The 24988-nt window shown below is 43.8% G+C and overlaps 1 pseudogene; it reads left to right on the forward strand.

Annotated features, from left to right (window-relative positions):
• Positions 1-24988, forward strand: part of LOC141088382 (cytosol aminopeptidase-like) — a 37017-nt pseudogene that overhangs the window by 2619 nt on the left and 9410 nt on the right.

The following is a 24988-nucleotide window of genomic DNA, read 5'->3' on the forward strand; positions in this document are numbered from 1 at the left end:
AATACATTGGGGAACCGAAACCTGCAGTTCCAGCAAAGGGAACAGGTTTATGACTAGTATGAGAGACAATTACCTTTCACAACTGGTTCAGGACCCAACAAGAGGGGGGGCACTGCTAGACCTAATATTATCCAACAGGCCAGACCGCATATCAAATGTAAGGGTTGGGGGTCACTTGGGTAATAGTGATCACAAATTAATAAGTTTTCATGTATCCTTTAATAAGATGTGTAGTAGAGGGGTTACAAGGACACTAAACTTCAGGAAAGCAAATTTCCAACGGATGAGAGATGATCTTGGTGCAATTAACTGGGACGATATCCTGAGACATAAAAATACACCAAGAAAATGGGAGACGTTTATTAGCATCCTGAATAGGACCTGTGCACAATATATACCGTATGGGAATAAACATGCTAGAAATAGGAGGAAACCACTATGGCTAAATAGAGCTGTAAGGGGCGCAATAAGAGATAAAAATAAAGCATTTAAAGAATTAAAGCAAATAGGTAGTGATGAGGCATTAACTAAATACAGAAGATTAAAAAAATTCTGTAAAAAGCAAATCAAAACAGCAAAGATTGAGACAGAGAGACTCATTGCCAGAGAAAGTATAAATAATCCCAAAATATTCTTTAACTACATAAATAGTAAGAAGCTAAAAAATGATAGTGTTGGTCCCCTTAAAAATAGTCTGGGTGAAATGATGGAGGAGGATGAGGAAAAAGCCAATATGCTAAATAACTTTTTTTCGACAGTGTTTACACAAGAAAATCCCATGACGGATAACATGATCAGGGATGAAAATTCTCCATTAAATGTCACCTGCTTAACCCAGCAGGAAGTACGGCGGCGTCTAAAAATCACTAAAATTGACAAATCCCCGGGCCCGGATGGGATACACCCCCGAGTACTGCAGGAATTAAGCACAGTCATAGACAGACCATTATTTTTAATCTTTAAAGATTCCATAATAACAGGGTCTGTACCACAGGACTGGCGTATAGCAAATGTGGTGCCAATATTCAAAAAGGGGACAAAAACTGAACTTGGAAATTATAGGCCAGTAAGTTTAACCTCAACTGTGGGTAAAATCCTGGAGGGTTTTCTAAGAGATACTATACTGGAGTATCTGGAGAAGAATAAACTTATGACCCAATATCAACATGGGTTTACAAGGGACCGTTCCTGTCAGACTAATCTGATAAGCTTTTATGAAGAGGTAAGTTCCGGACTGGACCAAGGGAATGCAGTGGACGTGGTGTACATGGACTTTTCAAAAGCTTTTGATACGGTGCCACACAAAAGGTTGATACATAAAATGAGAACAATGGGGATAGGGGAAAATATGTGTAGGTGGGTTAAGAGCTGGCTCAGGGATAGGAAACAAAGGGTGGTTATTAATGGAGCACACTCGGACTGGGTCACGGTTAGCAGTGGGGTACCACAGGGGTCAGTTTTGGGCCCGCTTCTTTTTAACATATTTATTAATGACCTTGTAAGGGGCATAGAGAGTAGAATTTCAATATTTGCAGATGACACTAAACTCTGCAGGGTAATCAATACAGAGGAGGACAATTTTATATTACAGGAGGATTTATGTAAACTAGAAGCTTGGGCTGATAAATGGCAAATGAGCTTTAATGGGGATAAATGTAAGGTCATGCACTTGGGTAGAACGAACAAGATGTATAATTATGTGCTTAATTGTAAAACACTGGGTAAAACAGTCACTGAAAAAGACCTGGGTGTATGGGTGGACGACAAACTCACATTTAGTGGCCAGTGTCAGGCAGCTGCTGCAAAGGCAAATAAAATAATGGGATGCATTAAAAGAGGCATAGATGCTCATGAGGAGAACATAATTGTACCTCTATATAAGTCACTAGTGCGACCACACTTAGAATACTGTGTACAGTTCTGGTCTCCGGTGTATAAGAAAGACATAGCTGAACTGGAGCGGGTGCAGAGAAGAGCGACCAAGGTTATTAGGGAACTGGGGGGTCTGCAATACCAAGACAGGTTATTACACTTGGGGTTATTTAGTTTGGAGAATCGAAGGCTTAGGGGTGATCTTATTACAATGTATAAATATATGCGGGGACAATACTAAGACCTTTCTAATGATCTTTTTACTCTTAGACCTGTGACGGGGACAAGGGGGCATCCTCTACGTCTGGAGGAAAGAAGGTTTAAGCATACTCACAGACGCGGATTCTTTACTGTACGAGCAGTGAGACTGTGGAACTCTCTGCCATATGATGTTGTAATGAGTGATTCCCTACTAAAATTTAAGAGGGGACTGGATGCCTTTCTTGAAAAGTATAATATTACAGGGTATATACACTAGTTTCCTTAGTGTTGCGTTGATCCAGGGAGCTAGTCTGATTGCCGTATGTGGAGTCGGGAAGGAATTTTTTTCCCCAATATGAAGCTCACTGTTTGCCACATGGGTTTTTTTTGCCTTCCTCTGGATCAACATGTTAGGGCAAGTTAGGATAGGATATGGGTTGAACTAGATGGACTTAAAGTCTCCCTTCAACCTTAATTACTATGTTACATCTGACACCCAGCAAATATTCTGCTTGGTCCTCCTTTTCTAATTAAGGGCTATTCACCTTTTGGGAACTTTTTTTTCCCCTCTCACGTGAAAATATCTGGGGCTAAAAAATCATTTTGAAATAGGTTTCATTAAAAGTTTTTCACCCTTTGACTTCTGAAGCCTCGGAGTTGCACGGCCTATTGCTTGCAGCCGGATGAGTTAACTGAGAATCTATCAGTGAGCTTGGTCTGAATGAATTCTTTGAAAATTCTTGGAGAACAGGAGAAGTCCCAGAAGACTGGAGAAGAGCAAATGTTGTTCCTATCTTCAAAAAGGGGAAGAAGGTGGACCCAGGCAACTATAGGCCGGTGAGTCTGACTTCTATACCAGGAAAGATCTTTGAACAAATTATTAAACAACATGTATGTCAGTACCTGGAAAAGAATGAAGTGATTAAACAGAGTCAGCATGGGTTTGTAACTAGTAAGTCATGTCAGACTAACTTAATTTCCTTCTATGATGGAATCACTGATTGGGTGGATCAAGGAAATGCTGTAGATATAGTATATCTTGACTTCAGCAAAGCATTTGACAAAGTATCTCATACAATCCTTATTGAAAAAATGACTAAGTATGGAATGGACAAGGCAACTGTTAGGTGGATTCATAACTGGCTTAGTGATCGGACCTAAAGAGTGGTCGTAAATGGCTGCACATCCAGTTGGAAGAATGTCTCAAGTGGGGTACCACAGGGCTCTGTCCTGGGTCCTGTATTGTTCAACATCTTTATCAACGATTTAGATGAAGGAATTGAGGGTAAACTGATTAAATTTGCTGATGACACAAAGCTAGGAGGGATAGGTAATACTAGAGAAGAGAGAGGATTCAAAAAGATATAAATAAACTGGAGCAGTGGGCAGCAACTAACAGAATGGTTTTTAACAGGGAAAAATGCAAAGTACTACATCTGGGCAATAAAAATGAAAAAAGCATATACAGAATGGGAGGAATAGGGCTAAGCAACAGCACATGTGAAAAAGACTTGGGTATACTAATAGATCACAGACTGAATATGAGTCAACAGTGTGATGCAGCAGCAAAAAAGGCAAATGCAATTCTAGGATGTATTAACAGAAGCATACAGTCTAGATCACGTGAAGTCATTATTGCCCTCTACTCCTCTTTGGTCAGACCTCATCTGGAATATTGTGTCCAGTTTTGGGCACCACATTTTAAAAAAGACATCAACAAACTGGAGCAAGTTCAGAAAAGAGCAACCAGAATGGTGACCGGTCTGCAAACCCTGTCTTATGAGGAAAGGTTGCAGGATTTGGGAATGTTTAGTTTGCAAAAGAGAAGACGGAGAGGAGACTTAATAGCTGTCTATAAATATCTCAAGGGCTGTCACATTGTAGAAGGATCAACTTTATCCTCATTTGCACAAGGAAAGACTAGAAGCAATGGGATGAAACTGAATGGGAGGAGACACAGATTAGATATTAGAAAAAACTTTTTGACAGAGTGATCAATGAGTGGAACAGGCTGCCACGAGAAGTGCTGAGTTCTCCTACAATGGAAGTCTTCAAACAGAGGCTGGACAGACATCTGACTGGGATGATTTAGCGAATCCTGCTTTGAGCAGGGGGTTGGACCAGATGGCCCAGGAGGTCCCTTCCAACGCTACGAATCTATGATTCTATGAATTCGTAACTTTTCTGAGTTTCACTCATCTGATCTATAACCACAGACCACATCGAAATGTGAGAAAACCTAAGAGCCTGGAAAAGCTAAACTGTGCACAATGTTTAATTAAAAAAACGCAATGTAAAAAATTATATTTTCTGCTCCAAATACATGTTTCTAAGCAAAAAAAAAAAAATCCTATATCTGTTGCCGGTGTATGCAGCCAGAATTGACTATTGTTGATGCTGTAAATGGACCCATTTCTCATCCTGCTGCTTTATTTTTCTGTGTTATTGTGATTAATTATGGCAAATAACTACAAATGTGAATAAAACCCCATTACACATTACTCTAAGGCTAATTTTACATTAGGCTACTTTCACACATCAGGTTTTCGGCGTCAGGCGCGATCCGGCGTTGTGCCGGAGCGCCGGATCCGGCAAATATTTCATAAAACCGGATGTGACGGATCCGTTTTTCTGCCGGATCTGTCTTGTTCTTGACAGACAAAACCGGATCCGTCTCATCCGGTTCATCCGTTTTTCGACGGATTACGCCGGATCCGGTTTTTAAAAACACCCCTTGTGGCCTTCCGAACGGGATTGGATACTGGAAAACTATATATAGCGTGTTCCTACAGCCCTTCTTTGACAGGTTGTAGAGGAGAAAGTGCAGGATGGAGAGAAGAGCAAGTTACTGGCGAAGATGGATGTTGTCATTGGAAATATTTTGAAGAATTTGGCGGATTTTATAGCGGAGGCGAATCGTTTGAGGGTGATCTGGAGAAGGAGAGAGCGAGACAGCAGCGCATCAGGCATCGTAGACGACGTTTGTGGATCCACCCCATCACAGCCAAGAGAATGACGCGTGGGGTCTATTCTACACTCTGCATGGACCTTCGACGAAACCCGGATAAATTTTTTGGATATGTTCGGATGAAAATGGAGAATTTTGATTACTTGGTGGAGCACATTGCACACCTCATAAGAAAAGCAGACACCTATTGCCGCTTCTCTGTTTCACCCGCAGAGCGTCTGATGGTGACTTTAAGGTAAGCCACATTTATTGGATGTGATCGCATCAGAGCACACTTTCACTGCAATCTTGTTGGTGGTAATTTGTATCTCCAAGTGTTATAGCTGAGTTTTGGTATGTAATGCTGTGATTTAAAACTAATTGATTGTTTTTTAATTCTCCACAGATTTCTTGCAACTGGAGAATCCCTTTCGTCACTGCATTTCTAGTACAGACTCGGGATTTCCACCATATCTGGAATAGTGAAGTACACATGCCGTGCACTCTGGGACTCCTTAGCTGAAGAGTTTTTACCAGAGCCAACAACAGAGAGGTGGATTGAAATTTCAGAAAAGTTTCAACAGATATGTCAGTTTCCCAACTGCTTGGGCGCTGTGGACGGGAAACATATCCGCATTGTAAAGCCAGCCGGATCGGGATCGGAATATTTCAATTACAAGAAATATTTTTCAATTGTCCTCATGGCCATCGCTGACGCGGAATACAAATTTATTGCTGTTGATATTGGGGCCTATGGCCGCTCCAATGACTCTCAAGTTTTCAAACTGTCTGCCATGGGGCGTAAACTGTATGGAAACACCTTCCAGTTCCCACCCCCTAGACCGCTGCCGCAAACATCTGGTCCACCTATGCCATTTGTCTGTATAGGGGATGAAGCCTTCCAGCTGTCAGAACACCTTTTGAAACCGTACGGTAGCAGAGGATTGTCAAGAACAAAACGCATTTTTAATTACCGCCTCACAAGAGCAAGAAGAATGGTTGAATGTACCTTTGGTATTCTGACAGCCAAATGGCGGGTCCTATTGACTGCGATCAACCTCAAGACAGAAACTGTGGACGAGGTGATCAAAGCGTGCGTGGTACTCCACAATTTTGTTATCTGCAAGGAACCCATTTCCATTGATTACACCTCTGAAGAAACCACCTTGCAAGATTACCATGACATTACCACTAGAAGTTCTGTGACGGTTTCAGTAATGAGGGACAATTTTGCACTATACTTTATGTCACCTCAAGGCAGAGTACACTGGCAGGATGACAGAGTGTGAAAGATTTGTGCCCTTAACCAAAATTGTGTACCTTCTGTACCAACAGTATATACCTTTGCCAACCAAAGTTGGCTATCTTGTCATGGTCTTACTATTTTTAGCTTTAGGCCACAGGTGTGTACCTGGTTGTGTTTTATGCAAAGTATTTCACCTTTTAACAAAAGTTGTGTACATTGTTAGGAAATCACCAACAATAAACACAACTTTTTAGGTGAAATACTTTGCTTCAAACACAACCAGGAACACAACTGTGGCAAAAAGCTAAAATTTACCCACAGTTATATACCTAGTTTTGAATACCTTTTTACCTTTTAAATACCCTGTATTTAACCTTTTTGGCCGCAGAAAGAAATGACAGACAACCAGTGTAAAATAATTTAACTTTTATTGAAAAATGTTTTTTTTAGTAAACTGTTTTTAAATTTTAATAAACTTTTTTAATAAAGCTTTGAAACCATAAAACTGGTCATTTTTATTAAAATACACATATTATAAATCTGTGTAGTGTGGGGTGGAAATACTGCTGGAGGGGCTGCGGGACACTTCGACACTGGGAGTGTGGAGAGAGGACTGGGATCGTGGTGGGGAAGGAACAGTTAGAGGTGAAGGTGTGGAAAAAGCTACAGAATGGGTGGACATGTGGGAGGCAGAAGAGGTGGTGGGCGGTGGAGTGGAGGGTTGGGCAGGGACTGTAGGAGCAGATGATGTTGATGGCAAGTTGTATGGGGAAGGAGTTTGGTATGGGGCAGGTTGCTGGAAGTGGGGAGGTTGCTGGTACTGGGGAGGTTGCTGGTACTGGGGAGGTGGATGGTATGTAATAGGAGGGGGAGGATGGAAAGTGGCTGGAGGGGGTGCAGGTGGAGGAACAACTGGGGTGGGAGGAGGAGGTTGGGAGGTAACGTGCTGGAGAGCACCGTGGCATGAATGCATTACATGCATCTGCTGGGTAGGAGATAGCGTTTCCATGCGCTCCACAACAGACCTGAAAAAGGTGTGGTTTGGCGAAGATCTTGCTTCTAAATGCATGGTTTGCAGAAGTGTCTTCACCTCCAGAATGCTGGAGTTGATCTGCTGAAAGCCTGAGGAGATTTGCTCTGACAAGACTTTTAGACAGTTCTGGAAAGATTCATTCAGATGCAAGAACTCTGGCGCATAAGTCTTTTCCTGACCCCTCTGCCGCTGTCGCCCAGTACCCGCAGGTGTACTAGAGGTGGCAGGGGCAGAAGGGTGGGGTAAAGGGAAAGCGATCTCCTCACCAGCAGCTTCATGTAATGTAGGTGGCCACGATGCTCCTGTGCTGGTGGATGGGACAGAGGGGTCGAATGTGTTGGAAGGCTGTGAAGGTGCAGATGTACCGGGGCGGTCGAAGTGTCCCTCGGTGCCGGTCTCCTCAGGGATCGCCTCAGAAGGGTCCAACCATGCAGGCTCCCGAGTGCTGCTCACCGTGCTGTGGAATAAAGAGAAAAAAAAACAATTAAAATAGTGACATGGTATGGCCCTGGCTGAAAAAAAATTGTTACATCTAAACATTTTTTTTTCACATGTGGTGTGTAATATTTACCTTCTGGTGACCATTGTATCCTGGAGGAACGACAGGGCTTGTGCGTACTTGTACTTGCTCCTGCGTCCTCCAGATCCACTCGGGGCCCGCATCTCTTTATTGAACTCCTTCTTGAAACGATCCCTCACAGACCGCCACCGCTTCACAATTCTGTCCCCTGAAACGAGAAAGGACAAAGTGGTTAGTATACAACATCAGTGTTTCCCAAACTCCAGTCCTCATGGTCCCCAGGGGTCATGTTTTCAGGATTTCCATAGTAAATAGAAATCCTGAACACATGATCCGTGGGGACCACGAGGACTGTTGTTCGGGAAACACTGGTTTACATCAAGCAACCGGTACTGTATATACTTACGCTCTTTAATCTGGGCCCGAGCATCGAGGTCCTCCCAGCGGTCCACAAGGAGCGAACAGATTTCCTCCCAGAGTCGTCGGGTAACGATCAGGTCAGCGTGGCGGCGGTCAGCCATATTCCAGAGCGGCTCCCTTTCTCTGACGAGATCGATGAGGTGGTCCACATCGATTCCTCCATCCTCACCGTCAGAGTCGGGACAACGCTGTGAAGGCTGTTAAAGAAAAAGACAAAAATAACATAATTGGCCTCCACAAAAGAAATGAAATAAAAAGTGCAAAAAAACAAAGCAAAAATATTTATACTTACACGCTGGTGACCGCCGCGTTGCTGTCGCCGACGACCCTGGGAGGCACTGCGAGGACCTCTTGACCGAGCACCAGATTGGGAAGACTAGAGAAGAAAACAAAAAATGTTATTTCTTAGGATGTAGGCATTTGTTTGCTGTGTGTGGTCTGCAGAACATTGTTTTCTATGTGTTGTGTGTAGTGTGATGTTGTGTTTCTGCGTTTGATGCCAAAAACGTACCAATTGTGAGCCCACTCCAGGTGTCTGTCCACCCCTTCCTTCTTCTTCTGGGAGCTCCTCTTCAGCTTGTGATTCCTGTTTTGAAATAAAAGGCAATGAATACACATATATTCCAGAGATGATGGATTTTGGAAATAAAAACTTACCGTCAAACGCTGACGATGAGAGGGAGGGCTCCCAGAAGAAGATGTGCTGTCTTCCTGCTGGCCAGACTCCATGGCTGTGGGTGGTGTTGCTGCTGCCAGTGCTGCTGCTGCATCTCTTGGGCGGCTGTTGAATAAAGAGAAACAAAGGGCCAATGAATATCTTGATATTCCATGGCCCTAGTTTGGAGGAATGGGGGATTTGATAATTACCGTCTCTCATCTGCTGCTGGACTCCCCTCCTCAGCATGTTCCATTTGCTGCTCCATTTGGCGTGGTGGTGGTGCTGATGGTGCTGCTGCAGTGGTCTCCTGCCTTCTCCTGCGCCTGGTTGCTGTCTTGGGTGGCATGTTGGGTGTGGCTGAGGGTCCCACTGTCTTGCTTTTATATATGTGTCTTGTGGGCAGAGCTACTGAGCATGCTCAGACGAAAAAAAACGGATCCGGCCACCGGATCCGGCTGTCGCCGAATCCGGCGCATTGCGGCGCTCATAGGCTTTCATTGTGTGAAAAAGCCGGACGCGCCGGATCCGGCGTGTCCGGCTTTTTCGCCGGAGACAAAAAACGTTACAGTAGCCGTTTTTCCAGACGCCGGATTGAGACACATTGCCAAATCCGGCGAAAACCGGATGAAACGCATGGCCATCCGGCGCGATCCGGCGCAAATGCAAGTCAATGGGGGGAAACCGGATCCGGCATTGCATTTCGCCGGATCCGGTTTTTGTCAAAAGCGCCGGATCGCGCCTGACAGCGAAAACCTGATGTGTGAAAGAGGCCTTAGTGTTTTTTTGTGCAGCGCATCGTGCCCAATACAAACGCATACAAAAAATGCATGATGTGTTTTTGCATGCGTTTGCGTTTTTTTTGCGCATTCGTTCTCTAGGGGTTAAAACCAGTTTCTACACATATTTGCCCCAAAAGTGCATGCGCACGAAAACACAGACGAACGCATGTCCATGCACACACCTGCATTCCCATAGACTGTAATGCGTTATTTTGTCACATTCTGTGCGCATGCGTGTTTTTACGCCTTTCAGCAGACCAAAAAATGCAACAGGTTGCGTCGGGCGCGCCTAGGCGCACACGGCGAAAAAACGCGTGTGCACGAAAATGCGTATGAACGCGTGCAAACGCAAGACCATGCGCGCGCCATGTTAAACATAGGTAGGCATGCCCATGGACACGCACGTTGTGCTGCGCAAAAAATGCTAATGTAAAACCAGCCTAAAGTGGACTGACCCTGCCAATGTGTGAGAGGTCAGCAGTGAGTCCGTGTACGGGGGTCTATGACAGGTCAGACACCTGTTTAAAAGCATCAACCCTTTTGTTCTCCATGGAGATGAGCTGACGCTGGAGGAGTCTGACAGCGGCCCCCCCATAGAGAACACAGGAACACTCGGCCATGTAGTGAGGGGTCTGGTGCCTTAGCAGTCAGCCGGACATCTATTGCGTATGGGGGCTTTACCTGCCCTGACTTCTGACTGTTTGTTGCTTTCCCACCCAGCGGGCTGTAGGCACATGCAGGATTTGGAGATTGCACATGTTGACGTTGACCCCTGCAGAGACGCTCAGGCCGCGGCAGAAGGGGCCGTTCTGGGGTTATATGAATATGATGAGCTTAAGGCCAAAAAGAAGAAAAAAGTCTCAACAATGCCGTATGGAAGGTAGAGTTTATTTTATTCCACTATATAGCGCCATTAATTCCGCAGCACTTTACAGACATCATCCCTGTCCCCAATGGGGATCACAATCTAGATTCCATATCAGTCTGTCTTTGGAGTGTGGGAGGAAACCCACAAAAACACTGGGAGAACATGCAAGCTCCTTACAGATGTTATTGGCGGGATTCAACCCAGGACCCCAGTGCTGCAAAGCAAGTGTTACACACTGAGCCACAGAAACCTTTCCTGCAAAGGCTCAGTAAGCTCTTCACATCTACAGTGCCTTGCAAAAGTATTCGGCCCCCTGGAACTTTTCAACCTTTTCCCACATATCATGCTTCAAACATAAAGATATCAAATGTAAATTTTTGATGAAGAATCAACAACAAGTGGAACACAATTGTGAAGTTGAATGAAATTTATTGGTTATTTTGAATTTGTGGAAATTCAAAAACTGAAAAGTGGGGCGTGCAATATTATTCAGCCCCTTTACTTTCAGTGCAGCAAACTCACTCCAGAAGTTCATTGTGGATCTCTGAGTGATCCAATGTTGTCCTAAATGACTAATGATAATAAATATAATCCACCTGTGTGTAATCAAGTCTCCGTATAAATGCACCTGCTCTGTGATAGTCTCAGGGTTCTGTTTGAAGCACAGAGAGCATCATGAAGACCAAGGAACACAACAGGCAGGTCCGTGATACTGTTGTGGAGAAGTTTAAAGCCGGATTTGGATACAAAATGATTTTAAAAACTTTAAACATCCCAAGGAGCCCTGTGCAAGCGATCATATTGAAATGGAAGGAGTATCATACCACTGCAAATCTACCAAGACCCGACTGTCTCTCTAGACTTTCATCTCATACAAGGAGAAGACGGATCAGAGATGCAGCCAAGAGGCCCATGATCACTCTGGATGAACTGCAGAGATCTACAGCTGAGGTAGGACAGTCTGTCCATAGGACAACAATCAGTCGTACACTGCATAAATCTGGCCTTTATGGAAGAGTAGCAAGAAAGCCATTTATCAAAGATATCCATAAAGAGTGTCATTTAAAGTTTGCAACAAGCCACCTGGGAGACACACCAAACATGTGGAAGAAGGTGCTCTGGTCAGATGAAACCAAAATCGAACTTTTTTGCAACAATGGCAAACGATATGTTTGGCGTAAAGGCAACACAACTCATCACCCTGAACACACCATCCCCACTGTCAAACATAGTGGTGGCAGCATCATGGTTTGGGCCTGCTTTTCTTCAGCAGGGACAGGGAGGATGGTTAAAATTGATGGGAAGATGGATGGAGCCAAACACAGGACCATTCTTGAAGAAAACCTGTTTGAGTCTGCAAAAGACCTTAGACTGGGATGGGAGATTTGTCTTCCAACAAGACAATGATCCCAAACATAAAGCAAAATCTACAATGGAATGGTTCACAAATAATCGTATCCAGGTGTTAGAATGGCCAAGTCACAGTCCAGACCTGAATCCAATCGAGAATCTGTGGAAAGAGCTGAAAACTTCTGTTCACAAACGATCTCCATCAAACCTCACTGAGCTCGAGCTGTTTGCCAAGGAAGAATGGGCAAGAATTTCAGTCTTTCGATGTACAAAACTGATAGAGACATACCCCAAGCGAGTTGCAGCTGTAATCGCAGCAAAAGGTGGCGCAACAAAGTGTTACATTAAAGGGGCCGAATAATATTGCACGCCCCACTTTTCAGTTTTTGAATTTCCACAAAAATTTAAAATAACCAATACATTTCATTCAACTTCACAATTGTGTCCCACTTGTTGTTGTTTCTTCACCAAAAATTTACATTTGGTATCTTTATGTTTGAAGTATGATATGTGGGAAAAGGCTGAAAAGTTCCAGGGGGCCGAATACTTTCGCAAGGCACTGTATGTTCTCTGGGCGCTCAACACTGCGAGTCAAGTGCAGGAACATCATAATTGTGCTGCAACGTCTGTGCCGCTATAGGAAAAGCACCAGATTAACTGTACCCCACATGGAATGACACTTTTATAGCATTTTGCATAATGTTTCCCAAGACGTTTGCAGTAAACGTGTTCCAGAATTAGCTGCATTGTCGAAAATCTATATATATTTATCACAGTATTAAAAGGGAATCCATCAGCAGGTTTTGGTATGTAATCTGAGAGCAGCATTCTATAGGGACTGATTCCGGCGATGTGTCACTTGATCAGCTGCTTGCTGTAGTTTCAATACAATCATTGTTTTATCAGCAAAGAGATGATCATTGGGGGACTGGATGTAGCGTGCCAGGCAGTCCAGCTAATCTGTGTAATCTCCACCACTGATTGGCAGCTTTTTGCCTATACACAGTAAGTTGCCAGTCAGGGATGTGGGTGGGATTATACACAGCTCAGGGTTCACAGCGCTATTACATCTGCAGCAGAGACCAGGGATTTTATGAGGTAGTATGCTTATCATATCTTATAAATAAGATATCTAGTACTTCACACGCCTCCTGATGAAGTACTGGATGAAACGTATGTTGGGGCGGTGGGAACGCTTTAACAAGTAGGACCTTTTATGTAAGTAATGCTTCCATGCTGTAAGCTATTTGGCTTGAACTGTTGGATGTTTTGCCCCTTGTACCGTTGTCTATGCTGCTTTATAAGATACAGTTAGGTCCATATATATTTGGACAGAGACAATATTTTTCTAATTTTGGTTCTAGAGATTACCACAATGAATTTCAAACAAAACAATTCAGATGCAGTTGAAGTTCAGACTTTCAGCTTTCATTTGAGGGTATCCACATTAAAATTGGATGAAGGGTTTAGGAGTTTCAGCTCCTTAACATGTGCCACCCTGTTTTTAAAGGGACCAAAAGTAATTGGACAGAATAAATAAAATGTTCATTTCTAGTACTTGGTTGAAAACCCTTTGTTGGCAATGACTGCCTGAAGTCTTGAACTCATGGACATCACCAGACGCTGTGTTTCCTCCTTTTTGATGCTCTGCCAGGCCTTCACTGCGGTGGTTTTCAGTTGCTGTTTGTTTGTGGGCCTTTCTGTCTGAAGTTTAGTCTTTAACAAGTGAAATGCATGCGAAATTGGGTTGAGATCAGGTGACTAACTTGGCCATTCAAGAATATTTCACTTCTTTGCTTTAATAAACTCCTGGGTTGCTTTGGCTTTATGTTTTGGGTCATTGTCCATCTGTAGTATGAAACGACGACCAATCAGTTTGGCTGCATTTGGCTGGATCTGAGCACACAGTATGGCTCTGAATACCTCAGAATTCATTCGGCTGCTTCTGTCCTGTGTCACATCATCAATAAACACTAGTGACCCAGTGCCACTGGCAGCCATGCATGCCCAAGCCATCACACTGCCTCCGCCGTGTTTTACAGATGATGTGGCATGCTTTGGATCATGAGCTGTACCACGCCTTCGCCATACTTTTCTCTTTCCATCATTCTGGTAGAGGTTGATCTTGTTTTTATCTGTCCAAAGAATGTTCTTCCAGAACTGTGCTGGCTTTTTTAGATGTTTTTTTAGCAAAGTCCAGTCTAGCCTTTTTATTCTTGATGCTTATGAGTGGCTTGCACCGTGCAGTGAACCCTCTGTATTTACTTTCATGCAGTCTTCTCTTTATGGTAGATTTGGATATTGATACGCCTACCTCCTGGAGAGTGTTGTTCACTTGGTTGGCGGTTGTGAAGGGGTTTCTCTTCACCATGGAGATTATTCTGCGATCATCCACCACTGTTGTCTTCCATGGCGCCCAGGTCTTTTTGCATTGATGAGTTCACCAGTGCTTTCTTTCTTTCTCAGGATGTACCAAACTGTAGATTTTGCCACTCCTAATGTTGTAGCAATTTCTCGGATGGGTTTTTTCTGTTTTTGCAGCTTAAGGATGGCTTGTTTCACCTGCATGGAGAGCTCCTTTGACCGCTGTTTCCTTCACAGCAAAACCTTCCAAATGCAAGCACTACACCTCAAATCAACTCCAGGCCTTTTATCTGCTTAATTGAGAATGACATAACGAAGGGATTGCCCACACCTGTCCATGAAATAGCCTTGGAGTCAATTGTCCAATTTCTTTTGGTCCCTTTGAAAACAGGGTGGCACATGTTAAGGAGCTGAAACTCCTAAACCCTTCATCCAACTTTAATGTGGATACCCTCAAATGAAAGCTGAAAGTCTGAACTTCAACTGCATCTGAATTGTTTTGTTTAAAATTCATTGTGGTAATGTCTAGAACCAAAACTAGAAAAATGTTGTCTCTGTCCAAATATATATGGACCTAACTGTATGATAAGCGTACTACCTCATGTCACCGGTACTTTATAGCGTCCCCACTATTGACTGTCCAGTAGTTCCTTTGTTCTTCTTTTGTTGTGTCAATTTTAACATGTTTAATAATAATAATAATAATAATAATAATAAATAATAAACATTTTAAGGCTGGGTGCCCACGTTGCATTTTTGTATGCTTTTCCGCAGCGTTTGTGCCGGCTCAGACGCTGCAGAAATGCTTACAAGATGCTTCTAATTCATTTGCATGCATTTTTGGCTTTTTGTGCCAATGCATGCGTTTTTAACCGCTCAGGAATCGCTTAGCAGCTAAAAACGCAGCATGCTCATTAATTCCCGCATTGCTCAGCGTTTTTAGCCATCCCCAATGATCCCAGAAATCGCGTGTCAAAAAACACGTCAAAAACGCGTCAAAAATCGCGGAAAAAGACGCGCGTTTTCTGGGAAAGGGGATCCTTTTCCTGAGCGTTTAAAAACGCTAGCGTGGGCACATAGCCTAAAAGTATATACTCCTTGGTTATTTTCCCGTATTTTTGTTTTTTGTTTTTTGTGTGTGCGCAAATGTGATAACATTCAGCAAAATTGTCACATTATTGTACATATGGCACAAATATTGGGATAACAATATAATAAGTATACATTGGAAATCGTCCTAATGTAAAAATAAGGAAATATTGGTGGCAGATTAGTACTTCAGTTGTATAGTATTAGTGGTGATGTGGAGAATGCGGTTGCAATCTTACTCTTACACAGGTACATCTTTTGTTATTGTATCTTTTTTTTTTTTCTTCCCTTTTTTTGCGTATTTGCTGCATATTAGAAAATCTGTGGACGGCTTCCATAAAGTTGGAAAAAAAATCATCTTTGTATCTAGCCTGCAGTGTGTTTACCCAGAATGATTTGTTCTATTTAGTGAAGAACTAGATGCCTGGCAAAAAGGAGTTTCCTACGCGAAGGGGCAGAACTTGGCTCGTTACTTGATGGAATCTCCAGCGAATTATGTGACTCCGTCAAAGTTTGCTGAGATAATTCAACAGAAGACTGGAGCATTGGGGGACGGGGTTAAGGTGCTCACTAGGTAAGACTGCGGACATATCTGCTGTAAATATTGCAGAAAGGATGAGATGTGAGATGAAGTGTTTCGCAAGAAATGCTTCTTCCAGGGGATATTCTAAATGTATTAATACAACCACCCCATCATTCTCTGCAGTATACCTTTCTTGTATGTATTTCATGTTTTGAGTTTTTTCTTTTTTGGGCTTTTTTTGTGCAATTTAGAACTCTTGTAACTAGGACTGAATTTTGGTTATTTGAATACATACAATGTTGCATTTTTTTTAACCAGTAGACTATAGTTACAGCGACTGTATGCCATGCAGTGATATGCTTCCACTTTGGTTTCCTAGATCAAAGTCCTGGATAGAAGAGCAACAAATGGGAGCGTTTTTAAGTGTGGCCAAAGGATCTGATGAGCCGCCGGTGTTCCTGGAAATCCATTATACTGGCAGCCGTGAGCCTAACGAGCCTCCTCTTGTGTTTGTGGGGAAAGGAGTTACTTTTGACAGGTCAGAGACACATCACGTACGGTATGACACTGGGTTGCACAACCTTTGAAAACACTTGCTGACTACTATTGGACAGTATGGAGGTTTTTTTACTTGTGTGTACCTAGATGATGGAAGCAATGTATTACTACTAGCACAGTCCCTGCCCGGGCAGCAACTATCAGCTGGGCGCACATCCTCCTGATGAATATGTGCAGACTAAAACTACAGAGCATTTTGTGCCTTGTTGAAAGTACCACTGACCCCAAAATGTCTCTTTTTCTAAGTGGTGGGATTTCCTTGAAGCCATCATCTGGAATGGATGCAATGAGAGCGGATATGGGTGGTGCAGCGACGGTCTGTTCTGCCATCTTGACTGCTGCGACTCTCAAATTACCCATTAACCTCATTGGTAAGTAAGTGTGGTTATCCCCAAAAATTATCAGATGCACTTTTTAGTAAGAAAAACTTACTACTAAAAAGTGTGTGTCTTAAATTCCGGAGGAAGCTTCCTGTGATGGCGGAGAACGCAAACTCTAGTGGTTCACGAGCGACCCCGTACAAAGAACTGGCTCTGTGAACGAAGAGAGCCAGCATCCCAGTGAGGGCCACCTGAAGTCTCTGAATGGCTCTCACTGGGGGTAAAATTACAGTGTTTGGTGGCTGAAACCCTGCCAGCAGTTGTATTGGTTGGCTACACGTTTGCGGGGTTTCGGCAGTATAAAGTCCATTTTAAATGTGTGTATGTGTCCTCTAGGGTGATCTCACATTTAATTGGGATCCAAAGGAGCCTGCTCTCTTTGAGCGAAGCCAAATTATCCAGGTCACCCGAAAGAGTCAGACTGCCCATTACTAGACACCGCATCCTTTCCAATCACTGTGTGTCTATAAATGTGCAAATGTAGCGAGCAGTGTGCATCTATAAATGTGCAAATGTAGCAGAGCTGTGTGCATCTATAAATGTGGAAATGTAGCAGAGCTGTGTGCATCTATAAATGTGGAAATGTAGCAGAGCTGTGTGCATCTATAAATGTGGAAATGTAGCAGAGCTGTGTGCATCTATAAATGTGGAAATGTAGCAGAGCTGTGTGCATCTATAAATGTGCAAATGTAGCAGAGCTGTGTGCATATATAAATGTGCCCATGTAGCAGAGCTGTGTGCAACTATAAATGTGGAAATGTAGCAGAGCTGTGTGCAACTATAAATGTGCAAATGTAGTGAGCTGTGTGCATCTATAAATGTGCAAATGTAGCAGAGCTGTGTGCAACTATAAATGTGGAAATGTAGCAGAGCTGTGTGCAACTATAAATGTGCAAATGTAGCAAGCTGTGTGCATCTATAAATGTGGAAATGTAGCAGAACTGTGTGCAACTATAAATGTGCAAATGTAGTGAGCTGTGTGCATCAATAAATGAGTAAATGTAGCAGAGCTGTGTGCAACTATAAATGTGGAAATGTAGCAGAGCTGTGTGCAACTATAAATGTGCAAATGTAGCGAGCTGTGTGCATCTATAAATGTGATACGGCACAGACTTGAAAATCCACCAATAATAGAAAACAGCAAAAGAGCAAAAAGGTTTACCCGTCCAGGCATCCAGACAAATGCAGTCAGGATGCAGTGGACCCATATAATTAAGATGGCCAAAATATCAGCTTAGGATTTAGTGTTGGGTACCCGTAAACGTGGAGATTTTTGACGCAGGTTACGGGCTTGCGTATTTTGGCCAAAATGTCAGCCAATGCTCCACATTTTTAATGTGTTTTTTGCACTTTTTATTCAGGGTGCAGTTGGGCCCATTTGGTCTTGTAAACTGCGGTGTCTGTTCACATGGCATGCATTTTGATAGCGCTGGGCCAGCCCGCCTGAGCTCATAGAAGGGTGTCTCTACTAGGCTGGCCTGGATGCTGTGCATGGCCATAGTGTGAACAGCGCCGCATACAAGTGTTTTGTTGTGCATTAACATACCAGGCAACCGCCCCCTCCATGTATTGGTAGGCTGCGAGCGGTTGTTTCATCGGTATTCTTGCACCTGTGTTGCCATCTTAACCCGTTCACGACCCATGACGCCTACGTAGGCGTCATGAAAAGTCGTGCCCAAATGACCTATGACGCCTACGTATGCGTCATGCTATAAATAGCCCCCCTGCGGGTCGGGTGACCGGGGTCACTGAAAGGTCACCCGACCCGCACACAGAGGACACTCTACGGTTAATCCCAGGGGGCGTGGCTTAACCCCCACGTGCCTACGATCGCTCTGATTGGCTGTTTCACTTTTAACAGCCAATCAGCGATTTGTAATATTTCACCAATGAAATTTGGTGAAATATTACAATCCAGCCATGGCCGATGCTGCAATAGCATCGGACATGGCTGGACACCGACACCCGACCCCCCCCACACCGACTGACCCCGGTCACCCGACCCGCAGGGGGGCTATTTATAGCATGACGCCTACGTAGGCATCATAGGTCGTTTGGGCACGACTTTTCTAGACGCCTACGTAGGCGTCATGGGTCGTGAAGGGGTTAAGATGGCAACACAGGTGCAAGAATACCGATGAAACAACCGGTTGCCGCCGCCGTCATCATCTGCTCCCCCTCCCCTTCCTATTGCTCCCTCCCACCTTCCGATCCCCCCTGGGACCTCCGATGGTGCTCCCGGTGTCCCGCCGTGGCTCCCAGCGTCCCACCATCTTGGAAAATGGCGGGCGCATGCGCAGTGCGCCTGCCATTGTCCAAGATGGCGGCGCCCATGAATTTGCCGGCTGCCCGTTCATTTTTCATTTTGATCACTGTGATACACTCTCACAGTGATCAAAATGAAAAAAAAGTAAATACACCCCCCTTTTATCACCCCCATAGCCAGGCGCAAATAATAAAATAAAAAAAATATTTTTTTTTTCCATTTAGGGTTCGAACTAGGGTTAGGGTTGTAATTAGGGTTATAGTTAGGGCTAGAATTAGGGTTAGGGTTAGAATTAGGGTTAGGGTTGGAATTAGGGTTAGGGTTGGAATTAGGGTTATGGTTAGGGCTAGAATTAGGGTTAGGGTTGGAATTAGGGTTAAAATTAGGGTTAGGGTTGGAATTAGGGTTAGGGCTGGGATTAGGGTTAGGCTTGTAGTTAGGGTTAGAGTTGGGATTAGGGTTAGGGGTGTGTTGGCGTTAGGGTTGTGGTTAGGGTTATGGTTGGGATTAGGGTTAGGGGTGTGTTGGGGTTAGAGTTGGAGTTAGAATTGAGGGGTTTCCACTGTTTAGGCACATCACGGGGTCTCCGAACGCGACATGGCGCCACGATTTATTCCAGCCAATTTTGCGTTCAAAATGTCAAACAGCGCTCTCTCCATTCCGAGCCCCGACGTGTGCCCAAACAGTTGTTTACCCCCCACATATGGGTATCAGCGTACTCAGGAAAAATTGCACAACAACTTTGGGGGTCTAATTTCTCCTGTTACCCTTGGGAAAATAAGAAATTGGGGGCTAAAAAAATGATTTTTGTGAAAAAAAAAATGATTTTTTTTATTTTCACGGCTCTGAGTTATAAACTTCGGTGAAGCATTTGGGGGTTCAAAGTGCTCACCACACATCTAGATAAGTTCCTTGGGTGGTCTAGTTTCCAAAATGGGGTCAATTGTGGGGGGTTTCCACTGTTTAGGCACATCAGAGGCTCTGCAAACGTAACATGATGCCCGCAGACTATTCCATCAAGTCAGTATTTCAAAACGTCACTACTTCCCTTCCAAGCCCCGACATGTGCCCAAACAGTGGTCCGCTGGTACCCCACATATTGGGTACCAGCGTACTCAGGACAAACCGGACAACAACTCTTGGTGTCCAATTTCTCCTGTTACTATTGTGAAAATAAAAAATAGCGGGCTAAAAAATCAAATCAAAAAATCAAAAAATTTTTGAGGAAAAAAAATTTTTGAGGAAAATTTTTTTATTTACACAGCTCTGCGTTATACACTTCTGTAAAGCACCTGGGGGGTTCAAAGTGCTCACTATGCATCTAGATAACTTCCTTAGGGGGTCTAGTTTCTAAAATGGGGTGATTTGTGCGGGAGCTCCAAAGTGTAGGCAGACAGGGCCTCTCCAAACACGACATGGTGTCCGCTAACGATTGGAGCTAATTTTCCATTCAAAAAGTCAAATGGCGCTCCTTCCCTTCTGAGTCCTGCCGTGCGCCCAAACAGTGGTCCCCCCCCCACATATGGGGTGCCAGCGTACTCAGGACAAACTGAACAGCAACTTTAGGGGTCCAATTTATCCTGTTACCCTTGTGAAAATAAAAAATAGCGGGCTAAAAAAATCATTTTGAGGAAAAAAAAATGATTTTTTATTTTCATGGCTCTGCGTTTATAAACTTCTGTGAAGCACTTGGGGGTTCAAAGTGCTCACTACACATCTAGATAAGCTCCTTGGGGGTCTAGTTTCCAAAAGGGGGCATAATAGATGGCCATCTTGACTGGGGGCATAATAGATGGCAAACAGAAAAATATGATATCTAACATAGTATTTGACCAAAAAAGAGCGCCAAATGTTTTACCAGTATCTAGTGCATCACATAGCGACTATATTAGGCACCATGGATAAGTATCCAATAGCATAGGTGGATAAGGTAACCGCACATGCGCAAATGACCATAAAAAATTTATATACGGCCATCAAAGATGGAAACACACCTAATAGTAAGCGTAAAAAATACCAATGTATTTATATGAAAATTTATAGATTGTTACAAAGCATAAAAAATGATTAAACACAAGGGTTATAAGGATATAGGGTAACCCAACGTATTCCAGTCCTATACAGGTTTATGACAACAATATATATACCCCATGCATTAGTTTAGTCAAAAATTATAGCCATAAAAATGTACATAGTCCTATTATAATCTAAATGGAATAAGTTAGCCCAAAAATAATGCTATTACAATGAAATATAAAGAATAATCTCTATCAGCCGCATTATTATGCATTGCCCCCATATATATAACTACATATGCTTGTAAATAGAGGTGTATACAGCCATATATCAATGATCACCACATAGAAGTCCACCCATAAAAAATGGAAAAAAAATGGGCAACAAAGAGAACACATCTTCATCTTCTTGTATAGGAGAATGTTGATATATTCATAGAAGAGACGATCATATTTATCCAAAGCCTCCAGAAGATATTTCGGACCCATACAACCCAACCAAAAAGATGCCAAATCTAAAAGACTAAAATAAAACAAAGTTAAAAAAGTTAAAAAAGACACAACAAATGTCACTCCAGAAGTGTAACAGTACCACAACGGGGGAATAGGTGGAGGAGAAGAGGGAAAGATAAATGGAAAACTCACAAAAATGGAACGAATGAAAGACATTCGTTAAGGCCATATGGATGGACTGTTTTCAATTTCCAAATCCATTTAGCTTCTAATTGACTCAATCTTTTAGAGAGACCCCCACCTCGAATATCAATTTTCAGGGCCTCAATGCCCCATACCATAAGTGAGGTGGAATCACAGCCATGGTGCTCCTTGAAATGTCTAGGTATAGTCCTCAGGGTGGAAGCATCCGTGTGGCCACGAGCCGCCTGAATCCCCAACACGTGCTCCCTGACTCGGACCTTGAATTGTTGCGTAGTAAGGCCTACATAAATAAGGCCACAGGGACACGTAGCATAGTATATGACATACCTAGTCGTACAGGTAATGCGTTGTCTAATACTGAAGACCTGATCTCCACTCGAATTGTTAAATTCAGTACACCGCATAATGTTTGGGCAGGCGACACAGTGGCCACACGGATAACAACCAACCCCGGGAATGTGACCATCCAGAAAGGTAGTTTTAGAGCCCACAGCGTAGTGGCTCATAACCAGATGATCCCTTAAGTTTCTAGACCGTCGGAACGCCATGGCTGGTCTCTCTGTTGTGATCCTGTTAATGACCGGGTCAATGCGGAGGATAGGCCATGCTTTATCAAGGGCAGAACGAACAGCCTCTGATCTAGAGCTAAAAGTAGTAATAAACCTAACAGTTTGGTTACCCCTAGATGTATTGGACATCCCTGATCTATATAATAAATCCTGCCTAGTAGCATGCTTAGCTCGATTGAAAGCAATTTTGATGGATCTCCGGCTATATCCACGTTCTAGAAATCGTTGACGAAGCTCATCCGCCCGATGAAAGAATGTCTCATCTGTAGAACAGATACGGCGCAGTCGTAAAAATTGACCGATGGGTACCGCCTTAATGACATGTCTTGGATGTGCGGATAAGGCGTGCAGCAAGGAATTTGTCGCGGTAATCTTTCTAAATATGTCTGTTTGCACCATCCCATAGGGGTCCCTCCTTACGGTAACGTCCAAAAAGTCCAATTCATTAGCATCAGATGTGAACGCAAGTATAATATTACGGTCATTGCTGTTCAATTTTGAGATAAGCTGCGCAAGGTCGACGGAGCTGCCTTGCCAGATGAAGAATATATCATCAATGTACCGCGTCCAAAGGGGGACACGGCACATTGACGCATCCTCATCTGACAAAAAGAGGTCCCTCTCCCACAGCCCCAGGAATAGGCCAGCATAGGTGGGCGCAAAGGCCGCACCCATGGCGGTCCCCTGGAGCTGGAGGTAGAAGGACCCCTTGAACACAAAAAAATTGTGCGTGAGGGTGAACTCTAATAGTTCCAGCAGAAGGTCCCTAAGCCTGGGAGCCAAAGGAGAAGTCTCCAAAAAGAATTTCACGGCTCTCAGGCCATCCGAATGTCTGATGTTAGTATATAGGGACTCCACATCTGCTGAAACTAGAAGAGTGTCACCCTCAAGGCAGAGTCTGTTGACCCTGCGCAGCAGATCCCCAGTGTCACGGAGGAAGGAAGGGAGGCTCATAACAAGAGGTTGCAGGTGGTAATCTATCCATTTGTTTATATTTTCCAGAAAGTTGCCACGTCCCGACACTATAGGTCGTCCGGGTGGCACCGAGGAGCTCTTATGTATCTTAGGGAGCAGATACAGAGTTGGGATCTTGGGTTCAGGAACCATTAATGCTGAAAATAATGGTTTGGTGATAACGCCATCCCGTAGAGATCTTTTCAGAATTGTTTCCAGCTGAGATAAGTATGAGAGGGGGTTATAGGTCAATTTTCTATAACAGGTCTACCTCCAGCTCCAGGGGACCGCCATGGGTGCGGCCTTTGTGCCCACCTATGCTGGCCTATTCCTGGGGCTGTGGGAGAGGGACCTCTTTTTGTCATATGAGGATGCGTCAATGTGCCGTGTCCCCTTTTGGACGCGGTACATTGATGATATATTCTTCATCTGGCAAGGCAGCTCCGTCGACCTTGCGCAGCTCATCTCAAAATTGAACAACAATGACCGTAATATTATACTTACGTTCACATCTGATGCTAATGAATTGGACTTTTTGGACGTTACCGTAAGGAGGGACCCCTATGGGATGGTGCAAACAGACATATTTAGAAAGATTACCGCGACAAATTCCTTGCTGCACGCCTCATCCGCACATCCGAGACATGTCATTAAGGCGGTACCCATCGGTCCATTTTTACGACTGCGCCGTATCTGTTCCACAGATGAGACATTCTTTCATCGGGCGGATGAGCTTCGTCAACGATTTCTAGAACGTGGATATAGCCGGAGATCCATCAAAATTGCTTTCAATCGAGCTAAGCATGCTACTAGGCAGGATTTATTATATAGATCAGGGATGTCCAATACATCTAGGGGTAACCAAACTGTTAGGTTTATTACTACTTTTAGCTCTAGATCAGAGGCTGTTCGTTCTGCCCTTGATAAAGCATGGCCTATCCTCCGCATTGATCCGGTCATTAACAGGATCACAACAGAGAGACCAGCCATGGCGTTCCGACGGTCTAGAAACTTAAGGGATCATCTGGTTATGAGCCACTACGCTGTGGGCTCTAAAACTACCTTTCTGGATGGTCACATTCCCGGGGTTGGTTGTTATCCGTGTGGCCACTGTGTCGCCTGCCCCAACATTATGCGGTGTACTGAATTTAACAATTCGAGTGGAGATCAGGTCTTCAGTATTAGACAACGCATTACCTGTACGACTAGGTATGACCTATACTATGCTACGTGTCCCTGTGGCCTTATTTATGTAGGCCTTACTATGCGACAATTCAAGGTCCGAGTCAGGGAGCACGTGTTGGGGATTCAGGCGGCTCGTGGCCACACGGATCCTTCCACCCTGAGGACTATACCTAGACATTTCAAGGAGCACCATGGCTGTGATTCCACCTCACTTATGGTATGGGGCATTGAGGCCCTGAAAATTGATATTCGAGGTGGGGGTCTCTCTAAAAGATTGAGTCAATTAGAAGCTAAATGGATTTGGAAATTGAAAACAGTCCATCCATATGGCCTTAACGAATGTCTTTCATTCGTTCCATTTTTGTGAGTTTTCCTTTTATCTTTCCCTCTTCTCCTCCACCTATTCCCCCGTTGTGGTACTGTTACACTTCTGGAGTGACATTTGTTGTGTCTTTTTTAACTTTGTTTTATTTTAGTCTTTTAGATTTGGCATCTTTTTGGTTGGGTTGTCTGGGTCCGAAATATCTTCTGGAG

This window comes from Dendrobates tinctorius, unplaced genomic scaffold, assembly GCF_039654945.1.
Source record: "Dendrobates tinctorius isolate UK_male_01 unplaced genomic scaffold, ASM3965494v1 ptg000039l, whole genome shotgun sequence".
Lineage (NCBI taxonomy): Eukaryota > Metazoa > Chordata > Amphibia > Anura > Dendrobatidae > Dendrobates > Dendrobates tinctorius.